General features: G+C 53.9%; 1 long non-coding RNA gene across 1 annotated transcript; it reads left to right on the forward strand.

The window, feature by feature from the left end:
- The first annotated feature begins 350 nt into the window (after positions 1–350).
- On the forward strand, positions 351–2,044 carry LOC309858146. The gene is made up of 2 exons (XR_014308061.1): positions 351–1,530; positions 1,640–2,044. It is a non-coding gene; the product is annotated as an uncharacterized lncRNA (long non-coding RNA).
- The last annotated feature ends 9,342 nt before the right edge of the window (positions 2,045–11,386 follow it).

Raw genomic sequence — 11,386 nt, forward strand, 5'->3', positions numbered from 1 at the left:
ATGCGGGTGTGACAACGCTGTCCCCAGTGCGCAGCGGACTCGGGTGGGACAACGCTGTCCCCAGTGCGCGGGCGACGCAGGTGTGACAACGCTGTCCCCAGTGCGCAGCGGACTCGGGTGGGACAACGCTGTCCCCAGTGCGCGGGCGATGCGGGTGTGACAACGCTGTCACCAGTGCGCAGCGGACTCGGGTGGGACAACGCTGTCCCCAGTGCGCGGCGACGCGGGTGTGATAACGCTGTCCCCAGTGCGCGGCGACGCGGGTGTGACAACGCTGTCCCCAGTGCGCAGCGGACTCGGGTGTGACAACGCTCTCACAAGTGTGTGGGCGACGCGGGTGTGACACGCTGTCACCAGTGCCCAGGGGACGGGGGTGTGATAACGCTGTCACCAGTGAGCAGGCGACGTGGGTGTGACAACGCTGTCCCCAGTGCGCAGTGGACTCGGGTGTGACAACGCTGTCACCAGTGCGCAGCGGACTCGGTGTGACAACGCTGTCCCCAGTGCGCGGGTGACGCGGGTGTGACAACGCTGTCACCAGTGCGCAGCGGACTCGGGTGTGACAACGCTGTCCCCAGTGCGCAGCGGAATCGGGTGTGACAACGCTGTCACTAGTGCGTGGGCGACGCGGGTGTGACAACGCTGTCCCCAGTGTGCGGGCGACGCGGGTGTGACAACGCTGTCACCAGTGCCCAGGGGATGCGGGTGTGATAACGCTGTCACCAGTGTGCAGGCGACGTGGGTGTGACAACGCTTTCCCCAGTGCGCAGCGGACTCGGGTGGGACAACGCTGTCACCAGTGCACAGCGGACTCGGGTGTGACAACGCTGTCACCAGTGCGTGGGCGATGCGGGTGTGACAACGCTGTCCCCAGTGCGCGGGCGACGCGGGTGTGACAACGCTGTCCCCAGTGCGCAGCGGACTCGGGTGTGACACTCTGTCACCAGTCCGCGGGCGACGTGAGTGTGACAACGCTGTCACCAGTGCCCAGGGGACGCGGGTGTGACAACGCTGTCACCAGTGCGCAGGCGATGCGGGTGTGACAACGCTGTCACCAGTGCGCAGTGGACACGGGTGTGACAACGCTGTCACCAGTGCACAGGCAATGCGGGTGTGACAACGCTGTCACCAGTACACAGTGGACACGGGTGTGACAACGTTGTCACCAGTGCACAGGCAATGCGGGTGTGACAACGCTGTCTCCAGTGCGCGGGTGACGTGGGACAACCGGGGTTCTCTGGCGCTCCAGGTGGGAATGCGAGACCGCGATCCGGGCGCGGGCGGCGTTGGAGTTCGTCCCTCCGGCTTTAAAGCAAACCCTGCCCGGATGCGGGACGCAAGCGCCCGGGCCCCGGGGCTTGGCGAGCTCCGCAGACCGAGCCCGCGGCTGCGCTGTGTGTCCTCTGGATTTACTGACTCTAAAAAGTGGGCTCCATGTCCAGTGCCGGGCTCGAACTCACGACCTGGAGACCAAGAGCGGCGCGCCCCTGGGACTGAGCCAGGCAGGAACCCCGGCTGCATGTTTCAAAGGTGACGCGTGGACGCCCTGTGACCCGGAGTCTCCCCACCGCTCGCGACGAGATCGCAGAAACGCTCGCACCAGCCCCTGGGTACGAGCTCGCGGCAGCTGCGTTCGCAGGAGCCCGAGACCGAAACGACCCACACGTCCGTGGACAGAAAAGGGACGCGCCGCTTGTGGTCGTCCTGCGGGGTCAGTGCGCAGCGGTGGAAGCGGCAGGTGACCATCCCACGGAGCAGCCCGGGCGGGCCGCACAGACACGGCGCGGGACGAAATACGCCGCATGCAAAGGGGTGTGCGTGACCCGGTTCTGCTGATGCGAAGTTCAGGTGCGGGCAGAACGGATGGGGCGCCTGGGGGGCTGCATCGGTGCTGCCTCTGCCTTTGGCTCAGGTCATGATCCCGGGGTCCTCTGGTGGAGTCCCGCGGGGAGTCTGCTTCTCCCTCTGCCTCTGCCCCTTCCCCCTGCTTGTTCTCTTGCTCTGTCTCTCTCAAGTCAATAAAAATATAAAATCTTTAAAAAAATTGTTTTTAAAGATTTTATTTATTTATTAGACAGATCACAAGTAGGCAGAGAGGCAGGCAGAGAGAGAGGGAGAAGCAGGCTGGCTCCCCTCCGAGCAGCGAGCCCAACACAGGGCTCCATCCCAGGACCCTGATATCATGACCTGAGCCCAAGGCCGAGCTTCACCTACTCAGCCACTAGGCGTCCCCGAGAAAATTACATCTTTTTTTAAAAAAGAAGTAAGTGAGGGGCGCCTGGGTCATGATCCCAGGGTCCTGGGATCGGGCCCGCATCGGGCTCTCTGCTCGGCCGGGAGCCTGCTTCCTCCTCTCTCTCTGCCTGCCTCTCTGCCTCCTTGTGATCTCTGTCAAATGAATAAATAAAGTCTTTAAAAAAAATAAAAAGAAGTAAGTGACTCGTTATCAGTCGCACAACTACAGATGAGAACTGGAGACGGGATGCCTACAGTCGGGTACGTCCCTGCAAGACGTTCCCATCAGCTGACAGAATGTCGTAGGTCACTGCTACGGCCTTGTCTTCCCACGCTAAGCAGCTGGAGATCGGGACAAAACAAGAAACACGGGCTTCAGGCAGCGGATCGTGGTGCGGGACGGTGAGCCCGGAGAAAAGGGAAGGAATGAGAGGAGGCTTACAGCGGCTCCTGGGCTCTGCCTGTAGGTGAAATCCGGGCGGGGGGGCGGGGGCAACACAAGACAAAGGTTTCATGAAGTGGGGAGACAATGATGGGTAATGAGGGAGGTTAAGGCAGCCAGAATTCTCAGGGCAGCGTACCAGCGAGCAGGGACGGTCTTGAGAGAGAGCTCCTACTTTTCCACAGGCCCCCCCCACCGAGTCTTTGGCGGACTCTCACTGCACGTGCTCCAGCTTCCCCAGGCCAGGGTGGGAATAAAAATCAACTTCTAGGGCCGCCCGGTGGCTCAGTGGGTTAAAGCCTCTGCCCTGGGCTCAGGTCATGATCTCAGGGTCCTGGGATCGAGCCCCGCATCGGGCTCTCTGCTCAGCAGGGAGCCTGCTTCCCCCCCTCTCTCTCTGCTCTGCCTCTCTGCCTACTTGTGATCTCTCTCTGTCAATCTTTCTTAAAAAGAAAAAAGGGAATGAAGAGCCCATGAAATGTTTTTGTGATTGCTTTTGGGAAGGTACCAAATCACTTTATTTTGAAGGCATGGTACAAATGAAGGAAGGTAAGTCGACATTTTGGTACAACTTACAGACGAAGCAGAGGTGACCCCAATGTGCGGGGCCTGCCTCGGTGACCAGGGAAACCACGCCGGAGGCTGTGGGAGGGCAGCCTGAGGCTTAGACCGGCTACCACTGTTTCCCAGGGCGTGCTGGGCGGGGAGAGACTCCGCCATGCTGGTTCCAGGAGCTGCCACCTTATGCGCGTTGGTTACAGGGTCGCCCGGGCCTTTAGGTACAGAGCCCCGATGAAGTCCCGCAGAGGGGGCTGGTCTGTGCAGTCCCAGCAGTGACGGACCCACGCCCTTCCCCACACGCAGCGCCCACTCCACGGCTCCAGCCGACCTCCCTGTGCTCGGTGTGCTCTCTTGATGTCCTGAAGGAAGACCAGCCACCTCCTTGGCTGTCCCTCTCCTCGTGAGACTGGGGAAGAAAATACGTGGCCAAGTTCTTCGAAGGCGCATTGTCGCGGTCAAAGTAGGAAGGCATGGGAAGGGCAGAGCTTCAGGTTACCCGGTCGTTGGTGGCGGCCTCCGAGCCCTGGTGGCACTTCTGGAGCAGCCAGAGCACAAGAAATGTTTAAAATGTGGTAAATAGGGGCGCCTGGGTGGCTCAGCGGGTTAAAGCCTCTGCCTTCGGCTCAGGTCATGATCCCAGGGTCCTGGGATCGGGTCCCGCATCGGGCTCTCTGCTCGGCCGGGAGCCTGCTTCTTCCTCTCTCTCTGCCTGCCTCTGCCTGCTTGTGATCTCCGTCTGTCAAATAAATAAAAACAAATAAAATCTTTAAAAAATAAAATGTGGTAAATATAATTTTTTTTTTCTTCTTTTTTTTTTTTTTTTTTTTAGATTTTATTTATTTATTTGACAGAGAGAGATCACAAGCAGGCAGAGAGGCAGGAGGAAGCAGGCTCCCTGCTGAGCAGAGAGCCCGATGCGGGGCTCGATCCCAGGACCCTGGGATCATGACCTGAGCCGAAGGCAGTGGCTTAACCCACTGAGCCACCCAGGCGCCCCGGTAAATATAATTTTTATCTTAATCTCCTTAAAGGATAATTGACTCATCCCCCCCCTTTTAGAAAGAGGGAGAGAGAATGTTCATGAGCAAGAGGGGGAGGGAGAGGGAGTCTGAAGCAGACCCCACGCTTAGTGCAGAGCCCAGACCGGACTCAGCCTCACTGGCCTGAGGTCACAACCAGAGCTGGAACCAAGAGTCAGATGCCCTACCGACTGAGCCACCCAGGTGTCCCCATAACTGACCTTTTTTATTTTTGTAAAGATTTTTTTTATTTGAGAGAGAGAGAGCATGAGCAAGGGGAACAGTAGGCAGAGAGAGGAGGAAGCAGACTCCCCACTGAGCAGAGAGCCCAATGCGGGGCTCCATCCCAGGACCCTGAGACCATGACCTGAGCCAAAGGCAGGCTCTTAACCAACTGAGCCACCCAGGCACCCTGATAATTGACTCTTCAAATAAAAAACCGTAATAACAATGTATTGTGAGATTTATTTTAGAGAATATTTAAAGTAATACAACAGTATATAATGGGAAGCAGATAACAAATGTACTGTGGTGAGGGGCTTCCAGAAAGTATGAACCAGTATGTTGCAGCCCTAGAAATATCACCTAAAATAAACTGAGCATCCATAAATTTAATAAAACAATTACAGGTAAAAATGGAACCATCTTTAAAGTAGTCCATCTAAAATAAGGCGATCATGAGGGAAAGGATCACAAAACACAAAAGAGACAAGCAGCAGACAGCAGGGTGAGCGCTTTAAACCTGGCCATGACCCCATTTCTACTAAATGTAAATGTCTAAACACTAGGCAAGAGGCAGAAACTGTCAGCACGGCCGCAACTCTAGGTTGTCCTTTAAATATAAAGGCGTAGATTGTATAAACATAAAAGGATGTAACCAAAACAAATTTTATTTATTTTTTTAAAGATTTTATTTATTTATTTGACAGAGATCACAAGTAGGCGGAGAAGCAAGCAGAGAGAGAGAGTGGGAAGCAGGGAGCCCAATGAGGGGCTCGATCCCAGGACCCTGGGATCATGACCGGAGCCGAAGGTAGAGGCTTTAACCCACTGAGCCACCCAGATGCCCCCAAAACAAATTTTAAAAGAACAAGATTGAAGGGCTATCTGCAAGATTTTTTTAAGTTTATTTTATTTTTTTAGTAATCTCTCCACCCACCATGGGGCTCAAACTCACGACCCCGAGACGCATGCTCTGCCAACTGACTCAGCCAGCCACCCCGTCCTTACTCTTAATGCACATCCACAACAAGGACCCAGAATGGATCACAGACCTAAATATAAAGGCTAAAAGTTTAAAACTTCTGGAGGAAAACATAGGAGAAAGTTTTTATGACTTTTGTTAGGCTCAGATTTTTTTTTGATAGGATACAAAATCCATGAACCATATTTTTTGAAAGCAAGAAGATAGACTTCACCCAAATTTTTTAAAAATATATTTTCAAGAAAATATTAAAAAAAAAAAAAGATAAGGCAAGCACCACCTGGGGAAAGTACTTGCAATACATGTATGTGACAAATAAAAAAATACTAAGAAACAGTAGGAACAGAAGCCAACCAATTTCTAAAACAGGTAAATAGATTTGAACAACAGATACTTTACCAAGGAAGATTATGAATATGCAACAAGCGCAGAAAAGATATTTGTCATAATTAGTCATTAAGGAAAAATTCCCCAATGGGATATCGCGGTCTATTAGAAAGAGTACACATAAAGACCTGAGGACACCATTTGTTGGCAAAGATGCACGGTGGCTGGAACTTGCAGGCGTGGCTGGAATAAGCCCAAAATGGTGCAACCACTTTGGGAAATGGTTTAGCAGTTTGTTTCAAAGTCAAAGATGCATTTACCTTGAGTGCCAGCAATCTCACTCTTGGGTATTTACCCAAGAGAAATGAAAACGTGTTTCCCAACACTGAGCAGTGTGCCAATGATCATGGCACCTTCATTCATAATAGCCCCAAAGTGGACACGGTTTAAGTACCCGTCCGTAGACAGACGGGCTAAAAAACCAACATGGCGGCATGTCCATCCAACGACGGTGAGAGAGGAACTGCGGGTGCCCACAACTTGGATGCGATTCGGGGACGTTATACCACATAAGAGAAGCCAGACTCAAACCATTGCATACCGTGGGCTTCCATGCTATGGAATTCAAAGAACACGAACAATATCGACAGAAAAGCTCGTCAGGGACAGCCTGAGGGCGGGGATGCGGGGAGGGTCCACTGTAAAGGGCAGAGAACTTTGGGGTGATGGAAGTGTGGTTTATTATTGTGAGTGTGATATACTTACACAACCACAAACAACTGACCAAACTAGGGGTGCCCAGGGGGGTTAGTTGGTGAAGCGTCTGATTCTTGATTTCAGCTTCGGTCATGATCCCGGGGTAGTGAGATTGATGCCTGCATCAGGCTCCGCGCTCAGCACAAGCCTACGTGGGATTCTCATTCTCTCTTTCTCTCTCTGCCCCTCCCCCCTTGCTCGCTGGCTCTCTCTCTCTCTCTCTCTCTAAATAAATAAATAAATAAATAAAATATTTTTTTAAACCTGCCATAAATATGTCCAAGTCCTAATTTCTGGGACCCATGGATATGTCACCTCACATGGCAAAAGGGATTTTATTAATAAGGACTCGGAGATGGGGATGGTCCTGGGCCACCAGTGGGGAGGGAGGACAGTGTCCTCACGAGGACCACGCAGAGGGGGCAGAGATGGCAGTCCAAGAGACGCGACGACCCCGCGCTGCTGACTGTGAGGAAGGAGCGGGGGCTGTGGGCCCAGGATGCGGCACCTCTGGAAGCTGGAAAAGGCAGGGGATGGGTCTCTCCGGGGCCCCCAGAAGGAACCAGCCTTGCCCGTGCCTGGGTTTGCCCTAGTCGGACTTGTGACCCCCGAGGGTACTGAAGAATGATGGTTTTGCCAACGGCCGATTCTGGCAGGGGTTCCGGCGGGCGGGCTGCCTGCTGTGTCCCGGCCGGCCAGCAGAGAGCAGCAGGAGCCAGGCTCAGAGATGGCGTGGCTCTTCTCCGAGATGTTCTTCTCTGAGATGGTCTTGGAGCACCCGCGTGGCATCCCGGCCAGATCGATTCCAGCTCCAGCCCTGAATCAGTTCTCTCATCCACAAACAGCCCGTCGGTCCGCGCGCCACCGGCCCCTCGCTCCCTCCTGCCGCCGGCTCGTCCCCGGTTCACCACCACCACACTGAGCGTCTACTGTGCACGGACTTGGGCAACGAGCAGAGATGGAGGACAGATTCACAGCCAAGGGAAGTTCTGGGGACACGACCAGGCAGAGGTCAGGACGAAGAGAAGGGTCAGGACAAACTTCGCACGGGGGAGGAGCCGAGAGAAAGCTGGTGTGATTGGAGGTGGGCCGTAACAGTAACAGAAGCTGAGCTGCGCAAGGCCACCAGGCGTCTCCTTGCAGGAGCGTTCCCAGAGGGCCTGTGCTACACCCCACGTGTGTTCTTCTACTTGGATCCTCAGGACAGTGGGTGAGGGTCCTTTCATTTGCTTTTGGTAGCAAAGGCTTAGAGAGGTGTGGCCAATTAGCCAGAACCCCACGGATTTGGACCCAGGTGTCTTCTCTGTCTCCCTGCTCCCGGGCACTGTTGGGCTCTTTGGTAACCGTGTCCCCATCAACAGACTCTTCTGCCCTCGGCTTCGCTGCTCTGCAGCTCTTCCGTCCAATAACGCGGACGCCTGCATCAGTCAGCAAGTGTGGCGATGCCGCTGTGTAACCACTTTGACGATGATCATCTCTCCCCATCTTCAGGTCTGCGGGGCATCCACAGAGCGAACCTCACCTTAGCCGGTCCTGGTTCCAAGCTTCGGGTTGTCCCGCGTGTCTTCCCCTCAGGGTGTGCTGCTAAATGTTCAATTACATCTCAGGGGAGGGGAGGGGGGTGGAGGTGTTGGTCACCTTTGCCAGTTTCTGGGGTGTAAATACTCCCACGGGGGCTGATCTCAATGACCATTATGACAGATGAAGGCAGAGTTGGAAAGAGGTGTTCAGCGGTGGACCGTTACACAGTGTCTTGGCCCCTTTGGGCTGCTGTGGCAAAAATACCATAGCCAGGGAGGCCGCAGACAGTAGGCATCTACATCTCACAGTTCTGGAGGCTGGGAAGTCCAAGTTCAAGGTGCTGGCAGATTTGGTGTCCGGTGAGGACCTGCTTCCCGGTTCACAGGCAGCTGTCTCTTCTCTGTGTCCACAGGTGGCGGAAGGGGTGAGAGAGCCGTCTGGGGTCAGCTGTTACGAGCACACCAACCCCACACGGGAGGACTCTACCTTCATGACCTAATCACGCCCCAAAGCCCTACCTCCGAATCTCAACACACCGGGGCTTAGGCTTCAAGATACAAATCTGTAGGGGACAGTACTGACACAATTGACGTAAATAACCTGAAAATAGAACCTATTTCTATCTATACAATCTGAAGCAAGCCCAGAGTGCCATCAGTGACGCCGAGAGGCCGGTGAGACCAATGCGAGCAGGGAGTTCTGGGTGTTGACCACGTGTGTTCTCAAGAGGACTTATTTAAGTGTACTTTTCTGTGACTGACTTTCCAACACCAGCTGTGTCTAAAACCCAGGCCACCAAATGCCTACGTGTTTAGCCCTTATGAGCCAGTGCGGGCTGACTTCGGCACGTTGCTGGCTCCAAGTGGGATTGTTCAAACCCTCCTGGGGCCAGGCGACGGCGGGTGTCGTGCTCCTCCCCGGCCCGCTGGGGAGCACCTGCTCCCACCCTACTGGCCAGAGCAGAGCATGGGGCAGGAACTGACTTCCTACAGTTAGAAGAATTTCAGCCTCCCCTAACACAGGGAGGGGTTGGGAATAGGGAAGACTCAAACAAGGAACCACTTCTCCCCGTGTGGCTCCCACCTTTTAAAATAATAACAGCGACGGGAATGTGCCCAGGACAACTGCCCTTCTCCCGTGGGCGTCTCCTTTGCACTCACACATCACACTGAGGACAGTCTGAGCCCAGACATGACATCAGCCGAGAGCCCTACAACCTAACTCCGCTCTGGCATTGTCTACAGTGGACCCTGCAAGTTCAGGGCTCCCTGCCACGTAGCTGCCTCTCCCTTCGGACACCAGTCGCCAGTCGGGGCTCTCGGCTGATGAGAGCCCCGACTCATCAGAGGTTCTCACAGTCCCCTTCTTGGGTGCGATTAGTTTGCTGGAGCAGCTGCTAGAACTCCGGAACGCGGTTTTACTTGCTGTTTATTGGCTTATTATAAAAGGATATGATAAAGGATACGGACGAACATCCAGGTAGGAGAGGTGCCTGCGGCCAGGCCAGGTGGGAGGGGCGCGGAGCTCCGTCTCCTCCCCGGGGGCGCGGCCCTCCCAGCACCTCCGTGTTTCCCAAACCTGCTGCCTTTATGCAAGTTTCGACACTTTGCGACGCGCAGCCAAGACAGATCATTAACTCAATCTCCAGCCTTTCTCCATCCCCTGGGGAGGATGTGAGTCGGGCTGAGAGTTCCAAGCTTTGTTTGTTTGTTTTTTTAAAGTTTTTATTGTTAAAGCAATCTCTACACCCAACGTGAGGCTCAAGCATACAATCCCAAGATCAAGAGTCCCACGCTCCAGCAACTGAGCGGGCCGGGCACCCCCCAACAGCTCCAAGCTTCTAATCATGGTCTCTCTGGTGACCTGCTCCCATCCAGCAGCCCAAGAGGTCATCTCATTAGAACGAAAGACACTTCTGTCACCCAGGAAATGCCAAGGGATCTAGGAGCTCAGGGTCAGGAACTGAGGACAGAGACCCAATGGTAGAACAGAAGATGTTCCTAACGCTTTTATCACTTAGGAAATTCCAGAGTTTTAGGGGCTCTACACAGGACCTGTGGACAGACGCCTCCCTGTATATTTGTTATTATCTCAGAAGATATGATTTACATACCATGAAATGCACCCCTTTAAATGTACAGCTCAGTGGGTTTTTTGTTTGTTTTTAAAGATTTTATTTATTTGTCAGAAAAAGAGAATAAGTGCAGGGAGGGGCAGAGGGAGAGGCAGACTCTGGACGTGTCACCCGCGTGGACTCACACCCCGTGTGGCCTTCTGTGTCTGGTTCCCTCCCCGGGTGTCGTGGGCTCGGGGTTCTTCCCCGGGGCAGCACAGGTGGACGTCTCACTCCTGTCCGCGGCTGAGCGACGTTCCCGTGTGTGACTACCTCACCATCTGTTCCTGGATATTTTTATTGTTTCCACGTTGGGGCAATTATGGAAAATGCTGCTCCATGTACACGTTTCTGTGTGGACACGTTTTCATTTCTCTTAGGCATTTAATGGGAGCAAAACTGCCGGGTCATATGATGACTTCATGCCTAATCTTCGAGGAACTGCCGGACTGTTTTAAAAAGCAACTGCCCTAGGGCGCCTGGGTGGCTCAGTGGGTTAAGCTTCTGCCTTTGGCTCAGGTCATGGTCTCAGCATCCTGGGATCGAGCCCTGAGTCCAGTCGGGTTCTCTGCTCAGCGGGGAGCCTGATCGCCCCGCCCCCCGCCCGCTGCCTGTCTCCTGCCTACTTGCGTCCCAGTTTCTGCACATCCTCTCCAACACTTGATATCTTCTCTCTTGTTGCTTCTAGACACCTCAGCAGGTGTACAACAACAGCTTGTTGTGCTGTGAATCTGCCTTCCCCGATGGCTAATGACAAAGAGCACCTTCTCAGGAGCTCATCTCCCTTCTTTGGAGAACCGTCTGTTAGACCCTTGGCTTATTTCCCTGTTGGGCTATTTTTAAGTCGTTGAGTTGCGAGAGTTCTTTACACATACTAGACACGAGTCCCATGCCAGGTACCTGCTATGAAGATACTATTCTTTCCCCGTTCTGTGAGTTGTCTTTTCGTCTTCTTGATGGTGTTCTACTAAGCACAAAAGGTTTTCATTCGGATGATGTGTGATTTATCTGAGTTATGCACATGCTTGTGTGTGTTTTTAGTGGGTTTGTGCTTTCGCTTCTCCTGGCCACACATCCAGGAGTGGAGTCTCTGGGCCACGGGTTAAGCTTATGTTTAGTTTCACCAGATGGTGCCCAACAGTGGCTGGGACTTCCAGGACCCCAGCATTATCTAGTCCCACCAACACTTGGTTTTGTCCACAATGTTC

This window comes from Mustela nivalis, assembly GCF_964662115.1.
Source record: "Mustela nivalis genome assembly, contig: HAP1_SCAFFOLD_1933, whole genome shotgun sequence".
In the NCBI taxonomy this organism is placed as follows: domain Eukaryota; kingdom Metazoa; phylum Chordata; class Mammalia; order Carnivora; family Mustelidae; genus Mustela; species Mustela nivalis.